Below are 27,304 nucleotides of genomic sequence, written 5' to 3' on the forward strand. Positions count from 1 at the left end.
GGTGCAGCTAATTTGAGTTTTGCAAACAGATCACTCCTGTAACTAGTGTCCCAGTTAAAATACAGAACATTTCCCCATCACCCAGCGTGGCTCCCCTCTGCCCCTTCGAGCCAGTATTCACCCCACCTCCCTTGCAGGAGCAAACACTGATTTCTGTCATCACCAGGTGAGTTCTGCTTGTTCTGGAGCTTCATTTAAATAGAATCATACAGTATGACTTTCTGTCTGACTTCTTTCTCCCAGAAGAATGATTTTAAGTTGTCTCTGCTGTAGTGTGCAATAAAAATGGGTTCTGTTTTATAGCCGAAGAGTATTTTATTAAAAGAATGTATCACAGTTAATCCATTTCCTTGTCGGTGGACACTGGGGTTGATACCAGTTTGGGCAATAACAAGTAAAGCTATGAGTATTCCTGTACAGTTGTTGTGGAAATAATCATTCATTCATTTCACTTGGCTAAAGAAGAGTGAGATTTCCGAGTCACAGAGTAGCTGTATCTTTATAAGCATCTACCAAATTATTTCTCAACACAGCTGAACCATTTTGTATTCCCATCAAATTGCAAGATGCCCCCCATCCTTACCAACCCCCTGGTACTGTCAGTCTTCTTAATTTTAGCTGTTCTGATGTCTGTCTACAAAGTGATATCTCCCAGTGGTTTTGATTTGTACTTCTCTAATGACTAATTGTGTGATACATCGTCTCATATACTTATTGGCTATGTGTGTATTATTTTACAAATCATTTGTCCATTTTCTTAATGGGCTATTGTTTTAAAATGAACTGCATGAATTCTTGTATATCCTGGATAAAATGCTCCCATTGCAAATGTGTCTACCAGTCTGATATATATATTTTTTTACTTTTATTCAAGAGCAGATGATTTTAATTTTACTAAAGTTTATTTTTTTCCCTTTTATGTTGAGTGCTATTTGAGTCCCAGCTAAGAAATTTTCATCCCATTTAAAGCATGAAGATATTATTTTACATTTCTTCTAGAAGTTACCTAGCTTTAGCTGGTATGCTAGGTATACTATCCATCTCATATTAACTTTTGTGAATGGTATGAGTAAGGATTGAATTTTCCCATGTTTTTTTTCAACTCAAGAGTCTCTCCTAAGTTTGCAGGAAAAAGTAAAATCGGGCTGCAGACCTCTGAAGGCATCTAGTAAATAACTGATCTAACACTGTTTCTTTTGTTTAAGAGTTGTTAGAGGGACTTCCCTGGGACCCCATTGGTTAACATTTCACTTTCTAATGCCGGGGTGCAGGTCTGATCCCTGGTTGGGGAGTTAAGGTTCCACATGAATCACATCTGGCAAATCAGAACATAAACAACAGAAACAATGTTGTAACAAGTTCAGTAAAGACTTTGGAAATGGTTCACTTCAAAGAAAAAAAAAATCTTAAAAAAAAAGTTGTTAGAAACATCTTCCAATTCTATTTCTTGAAGACCTTTCTTTCCCCAGTGACTTGCCTTGACATCTATATGTATGAATTTATTTACAGATTCTCCATTTGGTAACACTTGGTTGATTTGTCTGTCCTCATCATACAGTAACACTCTTCATTACTGAATTCTTTTAAGTCTTAAAATTCAGATACTGTAAGTCTTCTATCTTCTTTATCCAAGATAGTTTTGGCTCCTTTGTATTTACATAAAAATTTTAGAATCCACTAGTCAATTAGTACAAATAGGCTTGTTGGAATTTTAATAAGAAAGACATTAATTTTATAGAACAATGAGGAGGGGAAGACATCTTACAGTGCTGAATCTTCAATCCATGAACATGGTGAGTCTTTTACTTAGGTCTTCCCCCCGCCCCAAACAGTGTTTTGTAGTTTATAGCATAAAACCTGACATATAAAGTTATATCCTCAAATACTTTCTTGATGTTATAGATGGTATTACTTTATATTTCATTTTCTAATCTCTATATTCATTATCAGTTGCTATACAATACACCTTCCAACAGGGCTCAAAAAATCAGTCATCATTTATTTCCCCTCATAGTTTCTGTTAGTCAGAGATTTAGAACTGATTAGATGGGAAGTTTCAACTCAAGAGTCTCTCCTAAGTTTGCAGGAAAAAGTAAGATCAGGCTGCAGTCGTCTGAAGGCTTGACCCTAGCTAGGTGAGCCCGTCACACATAAGCTCCTCACATACCTGGTGGTTTGATGCTGATCACTCCCCTTGTGTGGGCCTCTCTGTGGGGTTGCTTGGCCATCTTCGTATCAGGATAGCTGGCTTCCTCCACACAGAGTGATCCAAAAGACCAGGGCAAAAGCTGCAATGCCTTTTGTGACCAGCCTCAGAAACTACACATTGTCATTTTTGCCTTATCCCATCAGTCACTTAAGGCAGCCCTGATTCAGTGTCTGCAGAGACTGTGTGCTGTGCTTAGTCGTTCAGTCAGGTACAACTCTTTGCAAACCCATGGACTGCAGCCCACCAGGTTCCTCTGTCCGTGGGGATTCTCCAGGCAAGAATACTGGAGTGGGTTGCCAAGTCCTCCTCCAGGGGATCTTCCCAACCCAGGGATCAAACCTGGATCTCCTGCATTGCAGACAGATTCTTTACCGCCTGAGCTGACTAGACAGGGAGTAAATAGTGGGAAGCAAGGGGTCACTGAAAATCATTTTAGAAACTGGATGCCAATCCCATCAATAGAAATAGAACTGATTCCTCTATGTTGATTTGCATTCTGTGACCTTGCTACGTGGACATTAATTTTAGTAGGGTTTTTTTTTTTTCTTTTTAAGATGTCTTAGGATTTTCTTTGTAAAATCAATCATGTCATCTGTGCATAAAGATTTTTCTTTCTAATGTACACCTATTTTTCTTTCTTTAGTGCACTGGCTAAAATATGCAGCAAAATGTTGAACAGAAGTGGTATGAATAGAAACCCTGTCTTATCTCCAGTCTCAAGTAGAACACATTCAATATTTCTCCCTAAACTATAATGTTGGTTATAGGTTTAAAATGGATGTCTCTTATTAGCTTGGAACAAAGTTCTTTCTATTCCTAGATTGCTGAGGTCTTTTTTTTTTTTTTTTTTTTACTCCTCTTCCATGATCATTCATGGGAACTGAATTTTGTCAAATGCTTTTTCTGCATCTATTAAGGCAGTTATGTAATTTTTCTTCTTTATCTTGCTAATGGGTTAAGTTACATTGGTTTAACATGCCTAAATCAATCAATCTTGACTTGCTGGAATAAATCCCATTGATGCATTACTCCTTTTATATATTTCTGGGTTAATCTTCTAGCATACTTTTAAGTATGCATTTATAACCATGCATTTATAACCATGAGGGACAGTGGACCATAATTATATTCACGAATAATATATTTGTCAGGTTTTGGTATCAGAGTAATGCTGATCTTATGAAACAAGTCAGATATGCTCCCTGAGCCTCTGTCTTCTGAAAGAGTTTGTGTGAGATTCATGCTATTTCTTCCTAAAACATTTTACAGAATTTACAAGAGTAACTATATGAATCTACGGTTTTCTTGTCATCTTTCCCCCCTAATTTGATTTCTTTAAAAGCTATCAGTTCAGTTGCTCAGTCGTGTCCGACTCTTTGCAACCCCATGAATCGCAGCACACCAGGCCTCCCTGTCCATTACCAACTCCTGGAGTTTACCCAAACTCACGTTCATCGAGTCGGTGATACCATCCAGCCATATCATCCTCTGTCGTCCCCTTCTCCTCCTGCCCTCAATCCCTCCCAGCATCAGAGTCTTTTCCAATGAGTCAACTCTTCGCATGCGGTGGCCAAAGTATTGGAGTTTCAGCCTCAGCATCATTCCTTCCAGTGAACACCCAGGACTGATCTCCTTTAGGATGGACTGGCTGAATCTCCTTGCAGTCTAAGGGACTCTCAAGAGTCTTCTCTAACACCACAGTTCAAAAGCATCAATTCTTCGGTGCTCAGCTTTCTTCACAGTCCAACTCTCACATCCATACATGACCACAGGAAAAACCATAGCCTTGACTAGACGGACCTTTGTTGGCAAAGTAATGTCTCTGCTGTTTAATATGCTATCTAGGTTGGTCATAACTTTCCTTCCAAGGAGTAAGCATCTTTTAATTTCATGGCTGCAGTCACCATCTGCAGTGATTTTGGAGCCCCCCAAAATAAAATCTAACACTGTTTCTACTGTTTCCCCATCTATTTCCCATGAAGTGATGGGACCAGATGCCATGATCTTCGTTTTCTGAATGTTGAGCTTTAAGCCAACTTTTTCACTCTCCACTTTCACTTTCATCAAGAGGCTCTTTAGCTCTTCTTCACTTTCTGCCATAAGGGTGGTGTCAGCTGCATATCTGAGGTTATTGATATTTCTCCCGGCAATCTTGATTCCAGCTTGTGTTTCTTCTAGCCTAGTGTTTCTCATGATGTACTCTGCATATAAGTTAAATAAGCAAGGTGACAATATACAGCCTTGACGTACTCCTTTTCCTATTTGGAACCAGTCTGTTGTTCCATGTCCAGTTCTAACTGTTGCGTCCTGACCTGCATATAGGTTTCTCAAGAGGCAGGTCAGGTGGTCTGGTATTCCCATCTCTTTCAGAATTTCCCACAGTTTATTGTGATCCACACAGTCAAAGGCTTTAGCAGAGGCAATAAAGCAGAAATAGATGTTTTTCTGGAACTCTCTTGCTTTTTTGATGATCCAGCAGATGTTGGCAATTTAATCTCTGGTTCCTCTGCCTTTTCTAAAACCAGCTTGAACATCTGGATGTTCATGGTTCACGTATTGCTGAAGCCTGGCTTGGAGAATTTTGAGCATTACTTTGTTAGTGTGTGAGATGACTGCAATTGTGCAGTAGTTTGAGCATTCTTTGGCATTGCCTTTCTTTGGGATTGGAATGAAAACTGATCTTTTCCAGTCCTGTGGCCCCTGCTGAGTTTTCCAAATTTGCTGGCGTATTGAGTGCAGCACTTTCACAGCATCATCTTCCAGGATTTGAAATAGCTCAACTTTGGCCTTGGAGTATGGAATGAAGCAGGGCAAAGGCTAATAGAGTTTTACCAAGAGAACGCACTGGTCATAGCAAACACCCTCTTCCAACAACACAAGAGAAGGCTCTACACATGGACATCACCAGATGGTCAACAACAAAATCGGACTGATTATATTCTTTGCAGCCAAAGATGGAGAAGCTATATACAGTAAGCAAAAACAAGACCGGGAGCTGACTGTGGCTCAGATCATGAACTCCTTATTGCCAAATTTGTACTTAAATGGAAGAAAGTAGGGAAAACCACTAGACCATTCTGGTATGACCTAAATCAAATCCCTTATGATTATAAAGCGGAAGTGAGATATAGGTTTAAGGGCCTAGATTTGATAGAGTGCCTGATGAACTATGGACGGAGGTTCGTGACATTGTATGGGAGACACGGATCAAGACCATACCCACGGAAAAGAAATGCAAAAAGGCAAAATGGCTGTCTGAGGAGGCCTTACAAATAGCTGTGAAAAGAAGAGAAGCAAATGGCAAAGGAGAAAAGGAAAGATATAAGCATCTGAATGCAGAGTTCCAAAGAATAGCAAGGAGAGATAAGAAAGCCTTCCTCAGCAATCAATGCAAGAAGTAGAGGAAAACAATAGATTGGGAAAGACTAGAGATCTCTTCAAGGAAATTAGAGATACCAAGGGAACATTTCATGCAAAGATGGGCACAATAAAGGACAGAAATGGTATGGACCTAACAGAAGCAGAAGATATTAAGAAGAGGTGGCAAGAATACACAGAAGAACTGTACAAAAAAGATCTTCACAACCCAGATAATCACGATGATGTGATCACTCACCTAGAGCCAGACATACTGGAATGTGAAGTCAAGTGGGCCTTAGAAAGCATCAGTACTAACAAAGCCAGTGGAGGTGATGGAATTTTAGTTGAGCTGTTTCAAATCCTGAAAGATGATGCTGTGAAAGTGCTTGAAAGCTATATTCCCATTCAAAATCTTTCCTGTGTTTGCTTTGGTATGTTGTCACTGCCAAGAAACTTGACCATTTTGTTTCAGTGGACAAATAATAAAATGACACAAAGTTGTTAGTTTTGTAATATTTGTGGGGTTTGTTGTTATTCTCCTCTGCCATCCTGATATTAGTGTAAAATGGTCAGTTCTGTCGTATTTGTAGGGTATCTAATTGTGCAGAAAATAGCGGTAACACAGTAGATCTGACTGCTGTCATTTGAAAGAGCTGCTTACAAGGTTGGCCCCTGCCTGGCATCTAGAAACTTGGATTTCAAGAGGGTCCTCGTTGTCCTAAACTGTATAGACAATATGGTGCGTGATAAATATGTACTTTCCTTCTGGAATTTTTTGAAATACTTATTTGGCTGTACCAGGTCTAGTTATAGCATGTGGGATCAAGTTCCCTGACCAGAGGTTGAACCCAGGTCCCCTGCATTGGGAGCACAAAACATTAGCCATTGGATGACCAGGGAAATCCCCCTGGAATTTTGTTACATGCCAGACAGAGGCTGCATAGGTGACCAGCCCCCCAAATCCCTGGACACTGCATCTCTATTAAGCTCATCAGATGCATTCCATACGCTGTTGTAAGTCATTGTGGGGGAACTAAGCATGGTTTTATTTTTTAATTTATTTTTAATTGGAGGATAATTGTTTTACAGTGTCGTGCTGCTTTCTGCCACACAGCAATGTGAGTCAGCCCAAAGTATACATCTGTCCCTTCCCTCCTGAGCCTCCCTTCCGCCATCCCACCCCTCCGGGTCATCACAGAGCGCTGAGCTGTGCTCCCTTTGCTGTGGGCAGCTTCCCACTAGCTGCCTGTTTCACGCATGAAAGTGTATACATGTCAGTGCTGCTCGCTCCGTTTGTACCCCGCCTCCTTCACCTGTGTCTGCAGACCCATTCTCATATCTGTGTCTCTGTTCCTGCCCTACAGATAGGAATGCCATCAGTGCCATTTTTGCTGGCACATTGGTTTCCTCTGAACATCACTCCATGAAATGTTTCCCTTTGTTAATTTTGTTTTATATCCTTTTTCTGTAAAACAAACAAAACACTTTGCCATGAATATGTCTATATGCTGAGACATCCCAGTAAACCTGGGCAGTCTGGGGACCAATAATACAGTAGTTATTTCTCCTCTATCATAACAATATTTGTCATTTATATTTTCTCCTTTTGTCCTTAATTGGTCTAGGAATCCTTTTGGAGAACAAACTTTGGCCTTGTGGACTTGACAACTCAACATTGGTCACTGTTGGTTTGTTTTCTGTCATGATTTCTGACCTCATCTTCATCATTTCCTGATCTTTGAAAGATCTTCCTTGATCTTTGTTTTCCTTTGTGGTTAATTTGCACTTTTATCTGCTTCATACGGTGGAAGCTTCAATCACTGATTTTTAAGCCTATCTCCTTTTCTGATATAAGCATTTACAGTTTGCACATTCATTTCTAAATTTTTCTTTAGTTCCTGCCCACGAATGTTGATCGATTGTGCTTTCATTATCCTTTCTTTCAAAATATTTTTAACCACCCCCCTTTGTGATTTCTACTAATTTGCAAGTATGTTAGACCTTTCTAGATATCTTCCAGAAATCTTACTGACTTCAAATGTTGTTCTACTCTTGTACAAAAATATGCTCTGTGTAATTCCAACCAGTAGATGATTTTAGGGACATCTTTTAAGGGCCAGCAGGCTTCCCTTGTGGCTCAGCTGGGAAAGAATCCACCTGAAATGCAGGAGACCTGGGTTCAATCCCTGGGTTGGGAAGATCCCCTGGAGAAGGGAAAGGCTACCCACTCCCGTATTCTGGCCTAGAGAATTCCAAGGACTGTATAGTCCATGGGGTTGCAAAGAGTCGGACACAACTGAGCTCCTTTCACTTCACTTTAAGGGCCAACATCTGGTCTATCTTTGTGAGCGTGCTACACGCACTTTCAAAGAACATGCATTTTGCAGCTGCTGGTATTTGTTCTACAAAATATCAGTATGCTCAGGTTGGGATTAAATGCTATTCTTTGCTTAGGGCAGTCCTCCTTGTCTTAAGTCTTGTTTGCCTGATATGCAGTATGAGCTTCTTCACAGCCACATAGGGTATTAAGGTTCTGTTCACCATTTTTCTTTCTTTTTGCTTTCAACTCATCCATGTGGTTATACTTACCTGTATCTCATAAAAGGGCTTCCCTGGTGGCTCAGATGGTAAAGAATCTGCCTGCCATGTAGGAGACCCTGGTTGGATCTCTGGGTCAAGAAGATCCCCTGGAGAAGGGAATGGCAACCCACTCCAGTATCATGGCCTGGAGAATTCCATGGACAGAGGAGATCTCCTAAAAACATGTATTTGGTGGTTCTTTTTGTCTGATGTGACCATCTCTTCCTTTAAATTGGCATGTGTATTTTCTTTCCATTTGACGTAAATATCAATATAGTTTGTGTCAATTATACCAGCAGGCTGTTTATTGCTTATTTGTACTCTCACTTCTTGGTTCTTTTGTCCTCCCTTTGCTGTCTGGTTTTGGTATAATCAACTTTCTGAATTTTTTTAACCTCCCTCCTTTATTGGCATTTTCATTTTTAGTTAGTCTTTGTAAAATTGTTACTCTGATAACAATATGCATCCTTAGCTTATCTAAACCTAATTTGAATTAACTTTATATCACTTCACATATAATGAAAAAGCCTAAAATAGTATGTTCCCACCCTGTCTTCGTGCTATCATCACATATTTTACCAATACTTTGTTATCAGCCTCAACTGTGTTATTATTTTTCACTTTAAACAGTTCATTATATGGTATAAAATTTGAAAAAGAAAATACAGCTTTTCATATTTACTATTTGCAGTGCTCTTCAGATTTAATTGATCATTTGGTATTATTCACATTCAACTTGAAGAACTTCCTATAGCACTTCTTGTAGTATGAGTCTGGATATATTTTCTCAGCTTTTATTTACTGGGGAAAAAGTCTTTATTTTTTTCTGTCATTTTAAAAAGGATATTTTCGCACTTGGTGGAGCCATCTATATAACGGTCCCTCCCCACACATCACCCCATGACACTTTTAAGATGTCATTCCTTTACCTTCCAGTCTTCACGCTTTTTCCGGCTTTCTTTTTAAATAGTAAATCCGCTGTCTTTCTTCTCCGAGTTCTCCTGTAGACATTTCCACACCTTCCATTCCCCTAAGCTTGCAAGCTTTATCTCTTACCTTGTTTGACAGCAGTTTAACTGTAATGTGCTCAGGTGTGATTCCCTTTGTATTTGTTCTGCCTGAGGTCTTCTGGGATTATTGAATTTGTGGGTTTGATGGTTTTGCTCAAACTTTGAAAAACTTTGGCCAGCATTTTTTCCAGGATACACTTTTTGTCCCCCTAACTCTCACTTTCCTACCCTCTTGGACACAGCTATGGGGTTTTTGGCCCAGTTTTTCTTTCCTCTGTTCTTAGTCTAAAATGATTACTGTTAATGTGTCTATACATTTATGAATTATTTTTGTTGGATCCAATCTTCTGTTACTCGGTAATTCTTTTTATTTAATTTTAGCTGATGTGCTGTCCATGTAAGATCTCTATTTGAGCCTTTTCTAAGTTTTTATATCTCCTGAAATTATCTACTTATTATCTTTATCTCTAACATTTTTTATTGGTTATTTTTTAACAAAGTGCAAAGGCATTTCCCCCTAGCTTCACAGAGATGTAATTAACAAGGTAACATGGTGCCAGTTTAAGGTGAACAATATCTTCATTTGATAGATACATTTGTTAATTGTAAAATGATTATCACCATCAGCTGCCATCTATCTGGCACATAGTTACCATATTGTTTTTGTACTGAGAAAATCTAAGAGCTACTGTCTTCTAATATTCAAGTATATAATGTAGAGCATAAGCACCATGCTCCTATATTAGAGCCCCAAACTTGTTAATCTTATAACTGGAAGTTTGTAGCCTTTGACCGGTATCTGCTCATTGCACCTAACCCCCAAATGCTGGTCACCACCATTCTACTCTCTGTTTCTCTGTTTCTTTCTGAGTTTGTCTTTTTTAGCTACCATATATAAGTGATATCATTCAGTATTGTATCTTTCTCTCTCTGAATTATCCACTTAGCATAAATTGTTGGCAAACACCGAGACTTCTTTCTTAGAGCTGAATAATATTCCTTTTTTCTCTATGTTTAAATAAACACATTTTTTCCTATCCATTCATCAGTTGATGGACACAGGTTGTTTCCATGTCTTGGCTATTGTGAATAATGCTGCAATGAACATGGAAGTGCAGATATCTCTACAAGAGACTGATTTAATTTCTTTGGAAATATACCTAGAAGTAGGATTGCTGGATGATATGATAGTTATGTTTCTATTTTTAGAGGAACTCCCATACTGTTTTCCAGTGGCTGTACCAATTTACATTCCTAGAGTACATTACATCATTCCTACATTACATTGCACTAGAGTTCCCCTTTTCCCACACTCTCACCAACACATACCTCTTGTCTTTTGATGACAGCCATTCTAACTACTGTAAGGTAATATCTCTCTGTGGTTTGGATTTGCATTGCCCTGATGATCTATGATGTTGACCAGCATTCCATGTACCAGTAGCTATATATATGTCTTCTTTTGAAGACTGTCTACTAAGTCCCTCTGTCCATTTTTTAATCTATTAGATTTTTAGCTATCAGATTGTATTGAGATAATTTAGATATTAAGCCCTTATCAGATGTATAATTTGCAAATATTTTCCCTCATTCCTTAGATGGCCTTTAGGTTTTATTTATTTTTCCTTTTGCTATGCAAAACCTTTTCAGTTTGATGTTGTTCTGTTGCTAAGTCGTGTCCACCTCTTTGCAACCCCGTGGACTGTGCCCCCCCCAGGCCCCTGTGTCCTCCACTGTCTCCTGCAGTCTGCTCATTTGTCTGTTATAGTCCCACTTGGTTATTTTCGCTTTTGTTGCATGTGCTTCTGCTATCATATCCAGAAAATCACTGCTGAGATTAATGTCAAGGAGATTTTTCCCTATTTTACTTATAATTATTTTGTGGATTCAAGTCTTAAATTTAAGCCTTTAATTTGAACTTGATTTTGTCACTGTGAAAGATAGAGATCCAGGTTCATTATTCTGTATGTTATACACTTTTCCAATCATCATTTATTGAAGAGATTCTATTTCCCTCATTGGGTATTCTTGGTACTCTTGTCAAATATTGGTTGCCCATATATATATAGGGGTTTATTTCTAGGCTCCCAATTCTGTTCCATATGTCTATTTTTATGCCAGTGCCATACAGTTTTGAATGCTATAGTTTTATAGTTTAGTTTAAAATAAAAATATACGATGCTTCTAGCTTTGTTCTTTCTCAAGATTGCTTTGGCTATTTGATGCCCTTTGTGGATCCATGAGAATTAGGGCATGGACTTGTTTCTATTTCTGTGGAAAATGCCATGGGAATTTTGATAGAGATTACACTACATCTATAAATGACTTTGGATAATATGGACATTTTAAACAGTATTCTTCCAATCCATGGACTTGGGGTATCTTTACATTTGTTTGTCTTCAGCAAAGTCTTACAGCATTTAGTGTACAGATCTTTCCTCTCCTTGGTTAAGTTGACTTCTAAGACACCTCCACTTACGCCTATGGTGGCAATCCCCAATGGCCTGGTGGCAGCTGCTGTTCTTGCTTGGAACAAGATGCAGAATGAGCCACAGGAGCCTACACACGTCCCAGTAAGCCCAGTTCATCCTACTGATCTTGAGGAATGCTGTCACTGGCCAGCAAACATAAGAGACACTGTTAAGTGACTGCAAGAACAGATCATGCACAGACTTTCAATGAATGCCTCTGAGGGAAGCCAACCTTGAATTCCATTTTAAACATTTTAGACGAAGCTGTCATGTTATTGAAGTAATTCTCTGAACTTTCCTGGCCCAGAGTGCTGTGCCAACAGCCAGAGAGCTTCCACAACCCAGAGGAGGAAACCGTGCAGGAGATGCATCAATGTTTTACTTTCTTAATGAATCTGCATGGCTTAGAAGAAAACATGGCATTCTTGCATTTCTGCATGTCTACCAGCGTTAATTATAGATACACTTACACCAGCCTGGGTGACAGAAAATCAGTGCTGAGGCACCTTGGAAGACTTCTTCCCCCAGACTAAGCTCAGGGTGGAGTGAAGACAGAAATAGGTCTAATCACGCCCCATAGGAACATTCCCTCTGGTGGATGTTTTCATTGACAAATTGCTTTTGATCAGCTGGCTAGAGCAGGACAACCCTGAGGTTAAAAGTCATGGGGTCAACACCACTGTGAGCATATTACTGTCACTGTCACAGTTACAAGCTGTAACCTAGCCATGGCCAACTATTTTGAAAATAAAACCTATGGTCATAGATTCAATGTGTAGAAACCTACATCAAAAGAGGGAAAATAAAAGCACCTACTTTATAGTCAATCAAAAATGCCCTGTTTATATAGGAATGTGTTACACACTATTTTTCCCAGTAGTCAAAGATAATGGTCTTATTTTCTTAGATTCCAGACTAGCAGGGTTCATACTAAACTTTATTATAGTGGTAGGTTGGTTTTTTTTTTTTTTTTTTTTTGGCTTAGCTGTGACCCAGTCCAGTATTCTTGCCTGGAGAATTTCATGTAGCCTGGCGGGCTACAGTTCATGGGAATTGCAGAGTTGGACATGACTGACTAACACACATACATTGCAACATGTAGGATCTTAGTTCCCCAACCAGGATTTGAACCTGTGCCCTCTGCATTGGGTGCATGGAGTCTTAACTACTAGACCATGAGAGAAGTCCCTCTAGTGGTATAGCTTTAACCATGATATTGTTCCAGGGGTGGAGTCTGCTGGGAAGCAATAGCAGTAATCTAAGGCAGAGACAATAAAGACAGAACTAGGAAGAGATGGCAGGATGAGCGAAAAGGGACATACCAGGGAGATACTTAGGACATGAACTGCCTGTCACTGGCATCTGGGAGTTTTAGTAGCATCATATGTTGGATGGACAAGAACTTGGACTAACTGTACCACAATCATGAATGTCAATTGTCCACTAGAACCTGGACTCACTGATAAAATCCCTGACTTGTAGAGCTTGCTGATTTCCCAGGTGTAACTGTTCCCCACAGTTTCAAGCTACAAAGGGCCTAATAATCAGCTGGCAAAATTCCTGATGTTTTGAATACTGCTTGTGTAGGACAACAAGAGAGCTCTGGCACACCACTGACTTGAATTCAGTATCAAGCAATCCAATTTTCAATTTGCCTAAATTTTGTTCCTTTTTTCCTTTCTTCTTTGAACCTATTCATTATTTGTTCTTTGCCATTTCTTGTAAGAATGACTGTAAGAGCCATTCATAAGATTTTATAAATGTGGAAGAGACAGGCACAGACTGTACACTGGACTGTACATGGATATACACTAGACATACACTGGTGTATACTGGGCTGTACATCAGACTGTTCCATTGGAATATACACTGGACATACCCTGACTTTACACTGCACTGTGTACACCGAGATGTGCCTGTGGATTGTACACCAGATGTGTCCAGATGTGCACTTGACTGTGTGCCAGCTGTGCTCCAGATATATGCCAGCTGTGCTCCAGCTGTACCCTGGAATGCACACTATACAGTGGGCCGTACATTGGACTGTACATAGATGTACACCTGTACACTAGACTGTACACTGGGATGTACACTGTACTGGACAGTGAGTGTACACTGGACTGTACGCCATACACTGGGGTGTATACTATACACTGAATGTACACTAGACTGTACATTCAGCTGTACACTGGGCTGCACACTATCCTGGACACTGGATGTACAGTAAACGGTGAAGAAACAAGCACCAGCGTGATGTTTTCTGGTACATCATGGACACACATCCTTTGAACATATATATGCAAAATGCCAAGCTGTAATGATGTCAGGATTGAGTTTTTCTGGTTTTTCCTTGTGATCCAGATAGAAACCGTTCATTTTCAAGATGCCAAAAAAGTTTAAAGGTCAACTGGTACATTTTATTAGAACCAAAGAGTGATTGATTCTAAGTTATATAATGTGTAGCTCAGAAACAAAAACCCCACAACTGAACTTGGTATGTTTTTCTACCCAAAACTAATGTTTTCCAAGGAGAAAATGTGGGGATAAACACCTGAAAAGAAATTCTCATAATAGAGTTCAGGGAACATTTCTTCTGAATCCTTTGTGTTTCTGTCTTTTTATCAATTTTCTGACAGATAGCCCCAAGTAAAGCTACTAGGCAACAGATGATGTCACAACTCCAAGCAACAATAGAAATACTTTCTGTTCCTCTGCATAACCAACCCATGAGTATTCTTGTTAACAGCAATAAGAACAAGTTTTAATCTCATCATGTAGGGGAACTGTTATTTAAAGGTGTTGCTTTTATCCTGGTTATGACAACGGGTAGAAATCTACAGGCTTGTCCACACAAATACAAATGTGCTTATCTTTTTAGCTGGAATCAGAGGACATGGTGCACACTTAAACTCTACTTCACAATAATTAATGTAGAAATAAAATTGAAGGACAAATGGTCTTCCACCCAAGACCTGAATGCGTTTCATCATGGTTAGATGCTTAATAAGCACCCAAACAGATCATTTTAAGGTAGTCACAACCTTTGTTGCCTGCTGAATTCATTGTAATGAGATGATTCAAAGGCCCTGGGTGTAAGAGAACCAGCTGAGGCCTCAGGTTCTGTCCTTGGCAGGATACCAGGCTTTGCTGAGAGTGTGCTAATCAGGCCCATCCTCCCCGGTGAGGTTTGCATGCCGCCTTCTCAAAGTTCGCTACTCAGTCCTGCGCCATCATCTTGTCTCCATCTCTGGGTGCCTGCTTCCTTGCCCAGCTGGACTTCTTTTCCCTGGTCAGTGCTTGTCAACATTTTCCTGTCTCTGAATAACTTGGTTAAAATGACCAGGTTAAAACACAGATTGTCAGGCCCCAACCCCCAGAGGTTCTGGCTCAGTAGGTGTGGGTGGGGCCTCAGAATGTGCCTACCTGACAAGTTCCAAGCGAGTGCTAATGCATCTGGTCTAGGGACCACGCTTTGAGAATCACTGCTGGACCTTGGCTCTCTAATATTAATAATTCTGCCTTGAATTCCTATTGTTTAACCCTCTTACTTTCCCCCTCACAGAGTGGCAGATGAGACCTGCCACATCACACCCTGTGAAGAGCCATCTCTCCTCCCTGACTTCATTTTCTTTGTGGGAAAAATGGGGACCACCTTCTTCTCAAGGGGTGTTAGGATGGACCACTCATGTAAGATGCATCCTAGGGACCCAGCACCTGGCAATGACCAAGATGTGTGATTACTCCGCCCCTACTCTTTGCCCTGTCCACTCTGTATGAACTTGAATTAAATTTGATTACTTGTTTAGGTAGATTGTAATCCTCTGGAGAAGGAAAGATATACTTTATACATCTGGGTCTAGCCCTGTATTCTACATTCAGAGCCTTAAGAACATTTATCAAGGATGCTGATTTTAAAAAAAAAAAAAACAGCCTTCATTACTTTCACCCTAAATGAATCTTACAGTGGCATGTGATAGAAAATAAACCAGCAAAGAGAGACCCAAAGAAAAGTAATAAAGAAGCAGTGTGCTCAGAACAGAGTGCCCTCAGCCCCAACCATGAGGAAGGATGGCCAAAGGAAAACAGTTCATCACCATCACAGCAGAACACAAGCAAATCTGACCAGACACCAGCTGCTTTCTCTCAGCCCCTTTGCCTCTGGAACAAACAAGTCCCTTCCAGCAGCAAATCAAGAGGGCACAGCACTATTTTCAGTTCCACATGATTCTGTTGGGACAGGCACAGGGAGTGGTCCAAGGGAAAAAGAAAAGGAGATGGGGAGATCTGGGAAGTAACAGAAAAGGGGAGTGGGTGAAGGAAGGAAAACCCATCTGTGACATCACTTGACATTTTTAAACCTAGCTGCTAGCACCTGGCAAGGCCCTCTGGGAAAACAGACCAGATTTCTGTAGCCTCATGTTTCGGGAACATAACTGAGTTTGCTAATTCATGGTCAGATTCTCTTGTGACTCTGTGTTGATTGTCACTTGGCCTAAAATAATAGCAAGCAAGAAGCCTGGTCCTCATCTCGTTTCCCTCCTGCAGCATGTGTCTGGGATGCCTGGCTTTTCTAGATCTCTTCTTGCCCACCCTCTCAAGCCTGAAGTCCTCCCACCTGACTGGGGACAATGGTTCTGGAGACTAAGCAGCTCTGGAGGCAAAGCTGGGATTTTGAGGGCTAAGAAAGCCCAGTGCAGCGCATGGAGTTTCTCACGAACTGGGGACTAAGTCTGTTTCACCATCAGGCCCTTTGCCAGCATGCATGCTGTTGTTCTTCCTCCAAACATGACAGGCTGGGCCATAGGCTGGCCACACACGTGCCAGCTCTGTTCCTGTTACCATGTTGTTACTAAGCTCTCGGAGGATAGATCTTGTGTATGAGAACTGGGGTTCACCAAGCTTGGAGTTCCTCAACAGACTTTTCTAAGATAACCCATAGTAGGACATTAGGGAGAAAGAAAAGAAAAATTTGGAGATTCAAGGAACATCATGAGTTGCAAAATTCAGAATCAAACCATCTCTCTTTTTTTTTTTTGTAAATTAATTTATTTTAATTGGAAGCTAATGGAGAAAAGATGATTTCTTTAACAAGCGGTGCTGGGAAAACTGGTCAACCACTTGTAAAAGGATGAAACTAGAACACTTTCTAACACCAAACATAAAAATAAACTCAAAATGGATTAAGACCAGAAATTATAAAACTCCTAGAGGAAAACATAGGCAAAACATTCTCTGACATAAATCACAGCAGGATCCTCTATGACCCACCTCCCAGAGTAATGGAAATAAAAGCAAACCATCTCTTGAAACTCTTGGCCTGAGTGTATACCAATGTTTAGACACAGATGTTAGCAGTTATTCAGCAACACGCAACACGCAACATGCCCAGGAGGTCATATACTGGGTTAGTACAGACCATGCTTATATGAACCCAAACCAGGAGAGTAAGCACTGTGGCCTATACCTTACTGAGTTAAGCACTTGAGGAACAGGTACCATTAAGACTCATTTTATATAGGATGAAAATAAAGCACAAGGAATCCAGAAAATGGTTTAGGGCCATGCAACCAAGAAGTACCAGAATTAAGTCATGAGTCTTCTGCTAATTTCTGCCCCCACCCCTAGCTCAGGGTCCTGGTATGCAGCAAAATTCCACTCCAATGATTCATTGGAGCTTGGGCACCAAATGAATACTAAAATGGACATTTGCATTAAAGACATGTTAAAGTGCCAAAAAATAGATTTATAATACACTTTTGACTTGATGTTTGAAAATGTTGCACTTCATACATTAAAAATCAATGGATTGGTTAAAAAAAAGGCTAAGTATTTTATTACTTTTAATGCTGTTATACACAAGATTGTTTTCTTTTTATGTGTTTTATTCTTAGTGTACAGAACTGAACTGTATTCTGTATGTTGATTTTATATCCTTCAATATTACTGAATTTATTGATTTAGTTATGATTTTGGTGGAGATTTTATATATATATATACACACTATATATATATAACTTAGGACTTAATACATATATAATCATGTCATCTGCAAACAAAGACATTTCTACCTCTTCCTTTCCTGTTCCGATGCCTCTTATTTCTTTTGCTTGCCTAATTGCTCTGGCTAAGATTTCCAGTACTGTGTTGCATAGGAGTGCTGGAAGTGGGCACATTTGTCTTGCTCCTGGATTTAGAAAAAAGCTTTCAAAACTTTCACTATTGAGAATGATGCTGGCTATGGGTTTATCATATATGTCCTTTACTTTTTGAGGTGTATGCCCTCTATACCCAATCTGTTGAGCATTTTTATCATGAAAGGACACAGTACTTTGTCAAGTGCTTTTTCTGCGTCTATCCAGATGATCATGATTTCATCTTTCATTCTGTTAATGTGGTGTTTCACATTTACCGCTTTGCATATTGAACCATCCTTGCATCCTCAATTTAGATAAATCCTACCTGATCATAGTGAACAATGCTTTTCACTGTGTTGTTGCATTCAGTTTGCTAATGTTTTGTTGAGAATTTTTTGCATCAATATTCATCAGGAATACTTGTCTGTAGTTTCCTTGTATCCTCTGGCTTTGGTATCCGGTTGATGATAGCCTCATAAAATGAGTTTGGAAGTGTTCTCTCTTCTTCAGTTCTTATAAGAGTTAGTGAAAGATGGCATTAATTTTTCTGTAAATATTGTAGAATTTACCAGTAAAACAATCTGCCTGGGCTTTTCTGCTTAGGGAGGTTTTTGATTACTAGTACTATCTTCTTCCTTGATATTTGTCTGTTGAGATTCCCTATTTCTTCGTGATTCACTCTTGGGAGGTTGTACATTCTTAGGAATGTATCTGTTTTTCTATGTTGCCCAGTTTATTGGTATATAACTGTTCACACAAGTCTCTCATGATCTTTTATATTTCTGCAGTATCAAATTCAGTGTCTTCTTTCTCATTTCTAATTCTGATTTTTGAGTCTTCTCTCTGTTTTCCTGAGTTAGTTAGCTAAAAGTTTTTCAATTTTGTTGATCTTTTTCAAAAATCAGTATTCACCTAGCTCCTAAAGCCTGGCTGGCTGTGAGCATAGATCCTGGGTTCTGATGAGGAGAGGGGATCCAAGTGGCTGTCGTTTTATATTTGTACTGCTACAAAGACCTTAGATGGCTGCCAGGGTGGGTGCAGGCCCTGGCAGGGTATGAGGAGTGTGAAGGGAGCAGGGAAGGATTGAATCACAACTGGTGTTAGTGAACATAAATACCTGTAAGGCAGCTGGCAAGATCTGCATAGCCAGTCCATAACTTGGTATGTGGTGGAAGCTGCTGAATTTGTCTGAAAGAAAGATCTGTCTTGACCAAATCATTCCCACTGTGTGTTTGCTAATAACAGCCTCTTCTTTCTTTTCCCTAGCCGGCTCTCTTTGCTTATCTAGGATGGAAAATACTACGCTGGACCTTCACACAGTGCTCAGAAAGGCTGAAGAAGCTAGTCACTCACCCCTCTCTTCCTCTCCTGGTGAGAGGAACTTTTACTAGCTGGGAAGTTCCTTCTCAGAGCTGAACAAAGACAGCCTGGGACATGGGACGAGGCAGGCAAAATAAAGCTGCCTTCCTCTTCTGCCGTTCTTCTCATCTATTTTGTTCGATGGTGTTGCCAAAATGTCTTTAGGTGTATTTGTGGGTAGCTCTCTAGTCATGGACCATTGTGGGAGGACAGGGAAGCTGCAACCTTCTATACTGTCTTTATTTCCCAGAATGCTTGGTTTATTTTATTTGCTTTTAATTTTAAAAATTGTGTTTTCTTCCGTACTGGGTCTTCATTGCTACGTGAGGGCTTTCTCTGGTTGGGGCAGGTGAGGGCTTCTCTCCAGTCGCAATGCACAGGCTCCTCAGTGTGGTGGCTTATCTGTTGCAGAGCATGGGCTCTAGGGGCACAGACTTCAGTAGCTGCAGCTTGCGGCCTCAGTAGTTGTGATGCACAGGACTTATTTGCCCTGCAGCATATGGACTATTCCTGGACCAGGGATCAAACCCATGTTCCCTGCATTGGCAGGCAGATTCCTAACCACTGGACCACCAGGGAAGTCCTGCCTTGGTTAAACTGATTGCCAGCTAATTCCAGCTTCTGGACATTTCAGGTCTACTTTTATTGACTGTTTTCACCACTGTCCTGCTTTCTCATGCATCTAATAATTTGTAAAATTGTGTGTTGGGCATCATTACTTGGTTGTACAGATTGAATTATGTTAGTTCCTTTGGAACAGTGTTGCTTTTCTGCCCTGGCAGTTGAGAAGATATTCACAGATCATTTTGATCCTGCCTTACCATTAGAGTTTGTCAGGTTGTTCTATATTATATAGAAGGAAGAAAGAGAAAAGGAGGGAGGGGGAGGAAGGAAGGAAAACATAAAGGGAAGGAGTGAATGAATAAAAAAGATTATAACTCCCATCTTCGTGGAACTTATTCTAACAAGAGAAAAACACAGAAATCATGAAATAAATGTATAATGAGAGCATGTCGTTATGACAGTGTATAATAGGGCAATCTGAACTGATCAGGGAGAATCCAGGAATATGTCCTCAGGGAAGTAATAATGGGGCTGCTGTCTAGATCTGCTGCCGGCACCTGGGAAGTCAGCATGTGGTTACAGAAGCTGCATCCCTTTCACTTGCTGAGACCATGGCCACTGCCTTGAAATCAGCTGAATATTAAAGCATGCACTGCTATGTCAGACCAGTGGAGGAGTCCAGTGACATCCTGGATACTTGCTGCCAGGCTGCATCCTAGATATCAGCTGTCTGGGAAAGCATCCTCTGTGATGGAGCCCTGGACCAGGAGAGCCGTGACTGGGGTTGGAAGGGAGAAAGGGGCGGGTACCACCAAAGAGATCACTCCCAAGAGGGGACGCGTGCGAAAGTCAATGACCACTTGCAGCACTTTTAAATAATTGTGAATAGATTCAAATGCTGTAGATGGGATAGTATCTGAGAACTGCTTTTTCTGCTGAATTATAAAAAGAATCAGGAAAAGAGGAAAAAATAAAATTTCCTTTATAGATTAAAATTTCTGTTGGCAGCAATAGAACTGTGAGATATCCAGAATTTTGTTTCCTCAGTGGAGCCCTCTGAGTCCACCACCAGCAATTCATATTGAGAACACTCTCACCAGGGAGTGCGAGGCAGGGGGCTACAATGAGCCTTGGGGAGCAGGAAGGGAGCACTTGCCCCCACAAACCTTGAAAAATAGGAGGGCATTCGTTCACTTGTTCAATCTTGTCACAGCAACTGCTTAATGCTCTTTTGTGAAGATTTATTCTGAATCCTGCCAGCCTTATGGTAATATTTTCTCAACTTATTTTATAATTATTTCATAATTATAAATGCGTGACACAGATACTTAGTCCCTGCTTTTCTTTCTGTGCACAGGCAGACATTCTGCTTGAAATCCCTCTTCTGGTTAGCCAACCCTAGAAATAATTTGCCTTTTACAAATCTTCCTAGTCTAGTGGGAACATGAAAAGTATCTTTCATTCATTCATTCATTTAGTTTCAATTATATTATAGTTGGGCTTCCCAGGTGGCTTAGGGGTAAAGCATCTGCCTGCCAAAGCAGGAGATGTGGGTTTGATCCCTGGGTTGGGAAGATCCCCTGGAGAAGGAAATGGCTACCCACTCCAGTATTCTTGCCTGAGAAATCCAATGAACGGAGGAGCCTGGCAGGCTACTATCCATGGGGTTGCAAAAGAGTTGGACATGGCTTAATGAGTTATGGTTTAATGACTAAACAACAACAATAAAATATTGTAGTTAACAGAGGTTCTGATTCCATGAAGAATATTTAAGAAAACAGAAAAGGAGGAGAAAAAACATATGCACACCCTGTTACCTAAAGCTCACTGCTACTTTCATCCAAGGTAAGTGCTTAGTGCCTGTTAACAGAAGCATCAGAAAGCAGGACTGACTGTGGGTCCCAGGATGGCTGGGTAGATAAGGCAAGAAATGCTGAGGTGGAGAGATCACAGATAGCCTTTTAAGGCACAGTAACGACTTTAGGCTTTAGAAGACTCTTGAGAGTCCTTTGGACTGCAAGGAGATCCAACCAGTCCATCCTAAAGGAAATCTGTCCTGAATATTCATTGGAGGGACTGATGCTGAAGCTGAAACTCCAATACTTCGGCACCTGATGCAAAGAACTTACTCACTGGAAAAGACCCTGATGCTGGGAAAGATTGAAGGCTGGAGGAGAAGGGGACGACAGAGAATGAGATGGTTGGATGGCATCACCGACTTGATGGATATGAGTTTGAGTAAGCTCCGGGAGTTGGTGATGGACAGGGAAGCCTGGCATGCTGCAGTCCGTGGGGTCGCCAAGAGTCGGATGTAACTGAACTGACTGAATGACTTTAGAACTTATTCTTGAATGAAAAGCCATTGAAGATTTTGAAACAAGGAACAGTCTATACACAGTCACATCTTTAAAATAGCTCTGACTGCAGTGTAGGGAATGCATCTGAACGGGGCAGGGGTGCATGGAGAGAGGCTGTCAGGAGGCTGTTGATGTTATCCTGATGAGAATCAACGAATCAACATTGGCTGGCTGGAATGTGGTAGTGACAGAGGAGGGGAGTAGTTCACAGATTCTGCCGGTATTTAGGAAGAACAATTGAATGCTCATGGTGATTGACTGGACATGTAGGTAGGTTCATTTGTGCTGTATCTTACATTCCACATGTTCAGTTCAGTCATTCAGTCATGTCTGATTCTTTGCAACCCCATAAATTGCAGCACACCAGGCTTCCCTGTCCATCACCAACTCCCAGAGCTTGCTCAAACTCATGTCCCTCTAGTTGGTGACGCCATCCAACAATCTTATCCTCTGTCATTCCCTTCTCCTCCTGCCCCCAATCTTTCCCAGCATCAGGGCCTTTTCAAATGAGTCAACTCTTCTCAACAGGTGGCCAAAGTATTGGAGTTTCAGCTTCAGCATCAGTACTTCCAATGAATATTCAGGACTGATTTCCTTGAGGATGGACTGGTTTAATCTCATAATCCAAGGGACTCTCAAGAGTCTTCACCACCACAGTTGAAAAGCATCAGTTCTTTGGTGTTCAGCTTTCTTTATAGTTCAACTCTCACATCCATGCATGACTACTGGAAAAACCATAGCTTTGACTAGATGGACCTTTGTTGGCAAAGTAATGTCTCTGTTTTTTAGTATGCTGTCTAGGTTGGTCATAGCTTTTCTTCCAAGGAGCCAAGTGTCTTAATTTCATGGCTGCAGTGACTTTGGAGCCCCCCAAAATAAAGCCTCTTATTATTTCCACTGTTTCTCCATCTATTTGCCATGAAGTGATGGGACTGGATGCCATGATCTTAGTTTTCTGAATTTTAAGTTTTAATTCCACATGTAAGTGATATCATATAATATTTGTCTTTCTGATTTGCTTCACTTAGTATGATAAACTCTAGCTCTGTCCATGTTGCTGCAAATGACATTATTTCATTTTTTTGTGATTGGGTAGCATTCCATTGTATGTATCCGAATGTGTGTGTACATGTTTATATGTAAGGACTTCCTTGTTGGCTCATATGGTAAAGAATCTGCCTGCAATGGGGGAGACCCAGGTTTGATCTCTGGGTCCGGAAGATCCCCTAGAGAAGGGAATGGCAACCCACTCCAGTACTCTTGCCTGGAGAATCCCATGGACAGAGGAGCCTCGTCCATGGGGTCACAAAGAGTCGGCACAACTGAGTGATTAACACTTTTACTTTCACACACACACACACACACACACACACACACACACATCCATACACCACATCTGCTTTATTAATCTGATCTGATGGTGGATATTTAGGTTGTTTCCATGTCTTGGCAATTGTGAGCAGTGCTGCAATGAACATACTATTCATTGTATGAATAGTTCTATTCAAGTCTCAACTTTTGTGACTGCCGGAGACCTTCTCCCACCCCAGAGGCTGGTAGCATGTATCTTTTCAAATTATAGTTTTTCCTGGATATATGTCCAGGAGTGGGACTTCTGGATCATATGACAACTCTTATTTTTAGTTTTTTGAGGAGCTTCCACATTCTTTTCCATAGTGGCTGCATCAATTTACATTTCCACCAAGAATGTAGGTAGGCTCCCTTTTCTCCACACACACTCCAGCATTTGTTATGTACAGACTTGTTAACAATGGCCATTCTAACCAGACACATTGCTTTTTTGTTGTTTTTCATTTATCCTCCTCCTTTCTGCTTACTATTTTATATAAGACACATTAGCAGTGGTTGAGAGCATAAGTGATATACAGTGCAGTTGTTAAATTTAAAGAAAAATGTTCTTAAATGGTTTCACCATCCAGAACAGGGGAACATGAATGAAATGGAAAGTTTCAGGTAGTGTGAGGACAGAACCTAAATGGCATACCATGAACACAACCCCAAATCAGTAGTTGTCAGTGTATTTCTGATGCTCCCCTTACTTTATCACCTTCACGCACACACACAGCATACAGGTATAGGGTATACTTTACACACACACACTCACACTCCAAATCTTTTTTCATAAGCATATGTGTTTGAGTTTTAGAAGCCCCTTATTGTGTATACTGACAAGTTTTTTATAATGGGAGCTGGCTCCATTGTTTAGAAACTTAGGTGTTCTTATACAAACCAGTGTGTCTTTTTTTTCTTTCATTTTTATTGAGATATAATTGACGTAGAGCATTGTATATGTTTAAGACGAATAGCATAATGGCCTGACATACACATTGCATAATGATTAAAACAATAGATTTAGTTAATGTGTGTCATACATATAAAAAAAGCAACCTGGGGAATTCCCTGGCAGTACAGTGGCTAGGACTCAGTGCTTCCACCACTGAGGAACCAGGCTCAAGCCCTGTTCCAGAAGTGAAGACCCCACAAGCCGCACCAGCATGACCGCAGGGAAAAAGCTATTTCCCCCTAGGATAAGAACTTTAAGGATCTACCATGTTAGCAACCTTCAAATATACCACCAGCAATATAAACTGAAGTCATAAAATAGCACACCATATCCCCAATACTTGTTATTTTTATACCTGGAAGTTTGTACCTTTTGAACAACTTCATCCAACTTCCCCACTCCTACCCCCTGTCTCTAATAACAACTGTTCTGATCTCTTGTTTTAATGAGTTTGGTACTGAGTTTTTTTGTTTTTAAATTCCACATATAAGTAAGATCAGTATTTTTCTCTCTCTGACTGAATTCACTTAGCATGGTGCCCTTAATGTATATCCATGTTGTTGCAAACGACAGAATTTCCTTATTTGTTAAGGCCAAATAGTATCTCACTGTGTGTACACATATATATATAAACATACATATATATGTATAACATGTGTATAGTATATGGACGTGCACACATTTTCTGTATCCATTTGTGTATCAGTGAACACTTGGGTTGTTTCCATGTCTTGGCTATTATAAACTATGCCACAGTGAACAAGGGGATGCAGATTACTCTTCAACATAATGATTCTATTTTCTATGGATATGTACCCAGCAGTGAAATTGCTAAATCATATGTTGGTTTACGTTTTAATTTTCAGAGAAACCTCTATGTTGGTTTTCACGGTGACTGTACCAATTTACATTCCAATCAATAGTACACAAGGGTTTTCCTCTCTTCATATCTTTGTCACCATGTTATCTCCTGTTTTTTTGGATGGTAGCCATTCTAACAGGTATGAGGTGATGTCTCATTGTAGTTTTGACTTAAATTTCCCTAATGTTGAGTACTTTTTCAGGTACCTGTTGGCCTTTTGAATATCTTCTTTGGAAAAATCTCTATTTAAGTTGGTTGCCCATTTTTAATCAGATTATTTAGTTTTGCTATTGAGTTGTGTGACTTGATATATTTTGGATATTAACCCCTTGTCAAATACATGATTTGCAAATATTCTTTCCCATGATATAGGTTGTCTTTTTATTTTGCTGAATAGAAGCCATTTAGTTTGATGTAGTCCCTCTAGTTTTTTTTTTTTTACTTTGTTGCTTATGCGTTAGCTATTATATACAGTACAAAAATTCATTTGCAAGATCCACCCCAAGGACCTTTTTTTCTATATTTCTTCTAGGAATTTTATGGTTGCAGGTCTTACATTCACATCGTTAATCCATTTCAAGTTGATTGTTATGAGTAGTGTAAGATAAGAGTCTAGTTTCATTCTTACATGTCAATATCCATTTCCCAGCACCATTTACTAAGGAGGCTGTCTCTTATCCATTGCATTTTTTTGGCTCCCTGGTCAATGTTAGTTGACCATACATATATGTGGAGTTTCTTTTCTGGGTTCTCAATTCTGTTCTACAGGGCTACATATCTCTTTATGCCAGTATTTTAGAAAACGATTTTATGAATTTATACATAACAGTTTGTTGTGTTTTATGTCTCTTGGAATGGTTTTTCTGCATCCCGTAAGTTTGTATGTGTGTTTCCAGTTTCAGTTGTCTCGAGATGCTTTTTTGTTCACCGTTTAATTTCTTCTTTGATCCCTTCACTGTTCAGAAGTGGTGATTAATTTTATGTACTAATGAATTTCCAGTTTTCCTCTTGTTCTTTATTTCTAGCTTTCTAGTTTCATATCATGTGGTCAGAGAAGATACTTGATAGGATTTTAATACTTGAATTTGTTGAGACTTGTTTTGTTTTTTAACATATGCTCCATCATAGAAAATTCGCTTGTGCTTTAGAAGATTGTATTCCACTACTGTTGGGTAAAACAGTCTGTATATGCTTGTTAGGTCTGCTTGATCAAATCTACTGTTTACTTACTGATTGTCCAATAACATACCTATTGTTGAGAATGGAGTTTTAAAATCTCCAATTATTGTTATTTTTCTGTATAGTTCACCTTTTAGTTCTGTTTTTGCTTATATATTTTGGTGCTCTGATGTCAGATGCATAGATCGTTACAATTGATTTAGCTTCCGGATCAATTGACCTCTTTATCATTCTAAAATGATCCTTCTTTTTAGCATTTTTAACCTGTTTTATTTTGTGTTATATAATTATAGCTACCCATGCTTTTTTTTTTTTTTTTTTGACTTTCCAGGTGTCACAGTGATGAAGAATCTATTCACAAATGCAGCAGACTCAACAGATGTGGGTTCGGTCTCTGGGTCGGAAAGATCCCCTGGAGTAGCAAACAACAACCCACACCAGTATTCTTGCCTGGAAAATTCCATGGACAAAGAAGCCTGGTGGGCCAGAATCCATGCTGTCACAAAGAGTCAGACGTAGCTGAGCACACAGAACATGATTTTTATTGGTTACTTTTGCTCGAAATATCTTTTTTTTTTTTTAAATCTTATCACTCTCAGTCTGTGTGTGTCATTAAAGCTAAAATGAGTCTCTTAACATATTGTTAAATCTTTATTTTTAAATCCATTCAGCCATCCTGTGTCTTTCAGTTAAAGAATCTAGTTCATTTATGTTTCAAGTAATTATTATCAGTAAGGACTTATTCCTTTTGTTCATTGTTTTCTGGCTGTTTTCTAGACCCACTGTTTCTTTTTTTCTGATCCTTATGTCTTTTTTGGTGTGATTTAATGTCTTATGTATAAACATAATTTGACATCTTTATCTTGTTCTTGTGCATAGCTACTCCTGGGTTTCTCTTGTTGTCATGAGGCTTA

At 39.8% G+C, this 27,304-nt stretch overlaps 1 long non-coding RNA gene across 1 annotated transcript; it reads left to right on the top strand.

The window, feature by feature from the left end:
* LOC138419431 (uncharacterized) lies at positions 1–27,026 on the top strand. The gene is made up of 2 exons (XR_011248971.1): positions 1–166; positions 26,722–27,026. It is a non-coding gene; the product is annotated as an uncharacterized lncRNA (long non-coding RNA).
* Positions 27,027–27,304: the final 278 nt, after the last annotated feature.

The sequence above is a fragment of the Ovis canadensis genome, chromosome 14 (genome assembly GCF_042477335.2).
Source record: "Ovis canadensis isolate MfBH-ARS-UI-01 breed Bighorn chromosome 14, ARS-UI_OviCan_v2, whole genome shotgun sequence".
In the NCBI taxonomy this organism is placed as follows: domain Eukaryota; kingdom Metazoa; phylum Chordata; class Mammalia; order Artiodactyla; family Bovidae; genus Ovis; species Ovis canadensis.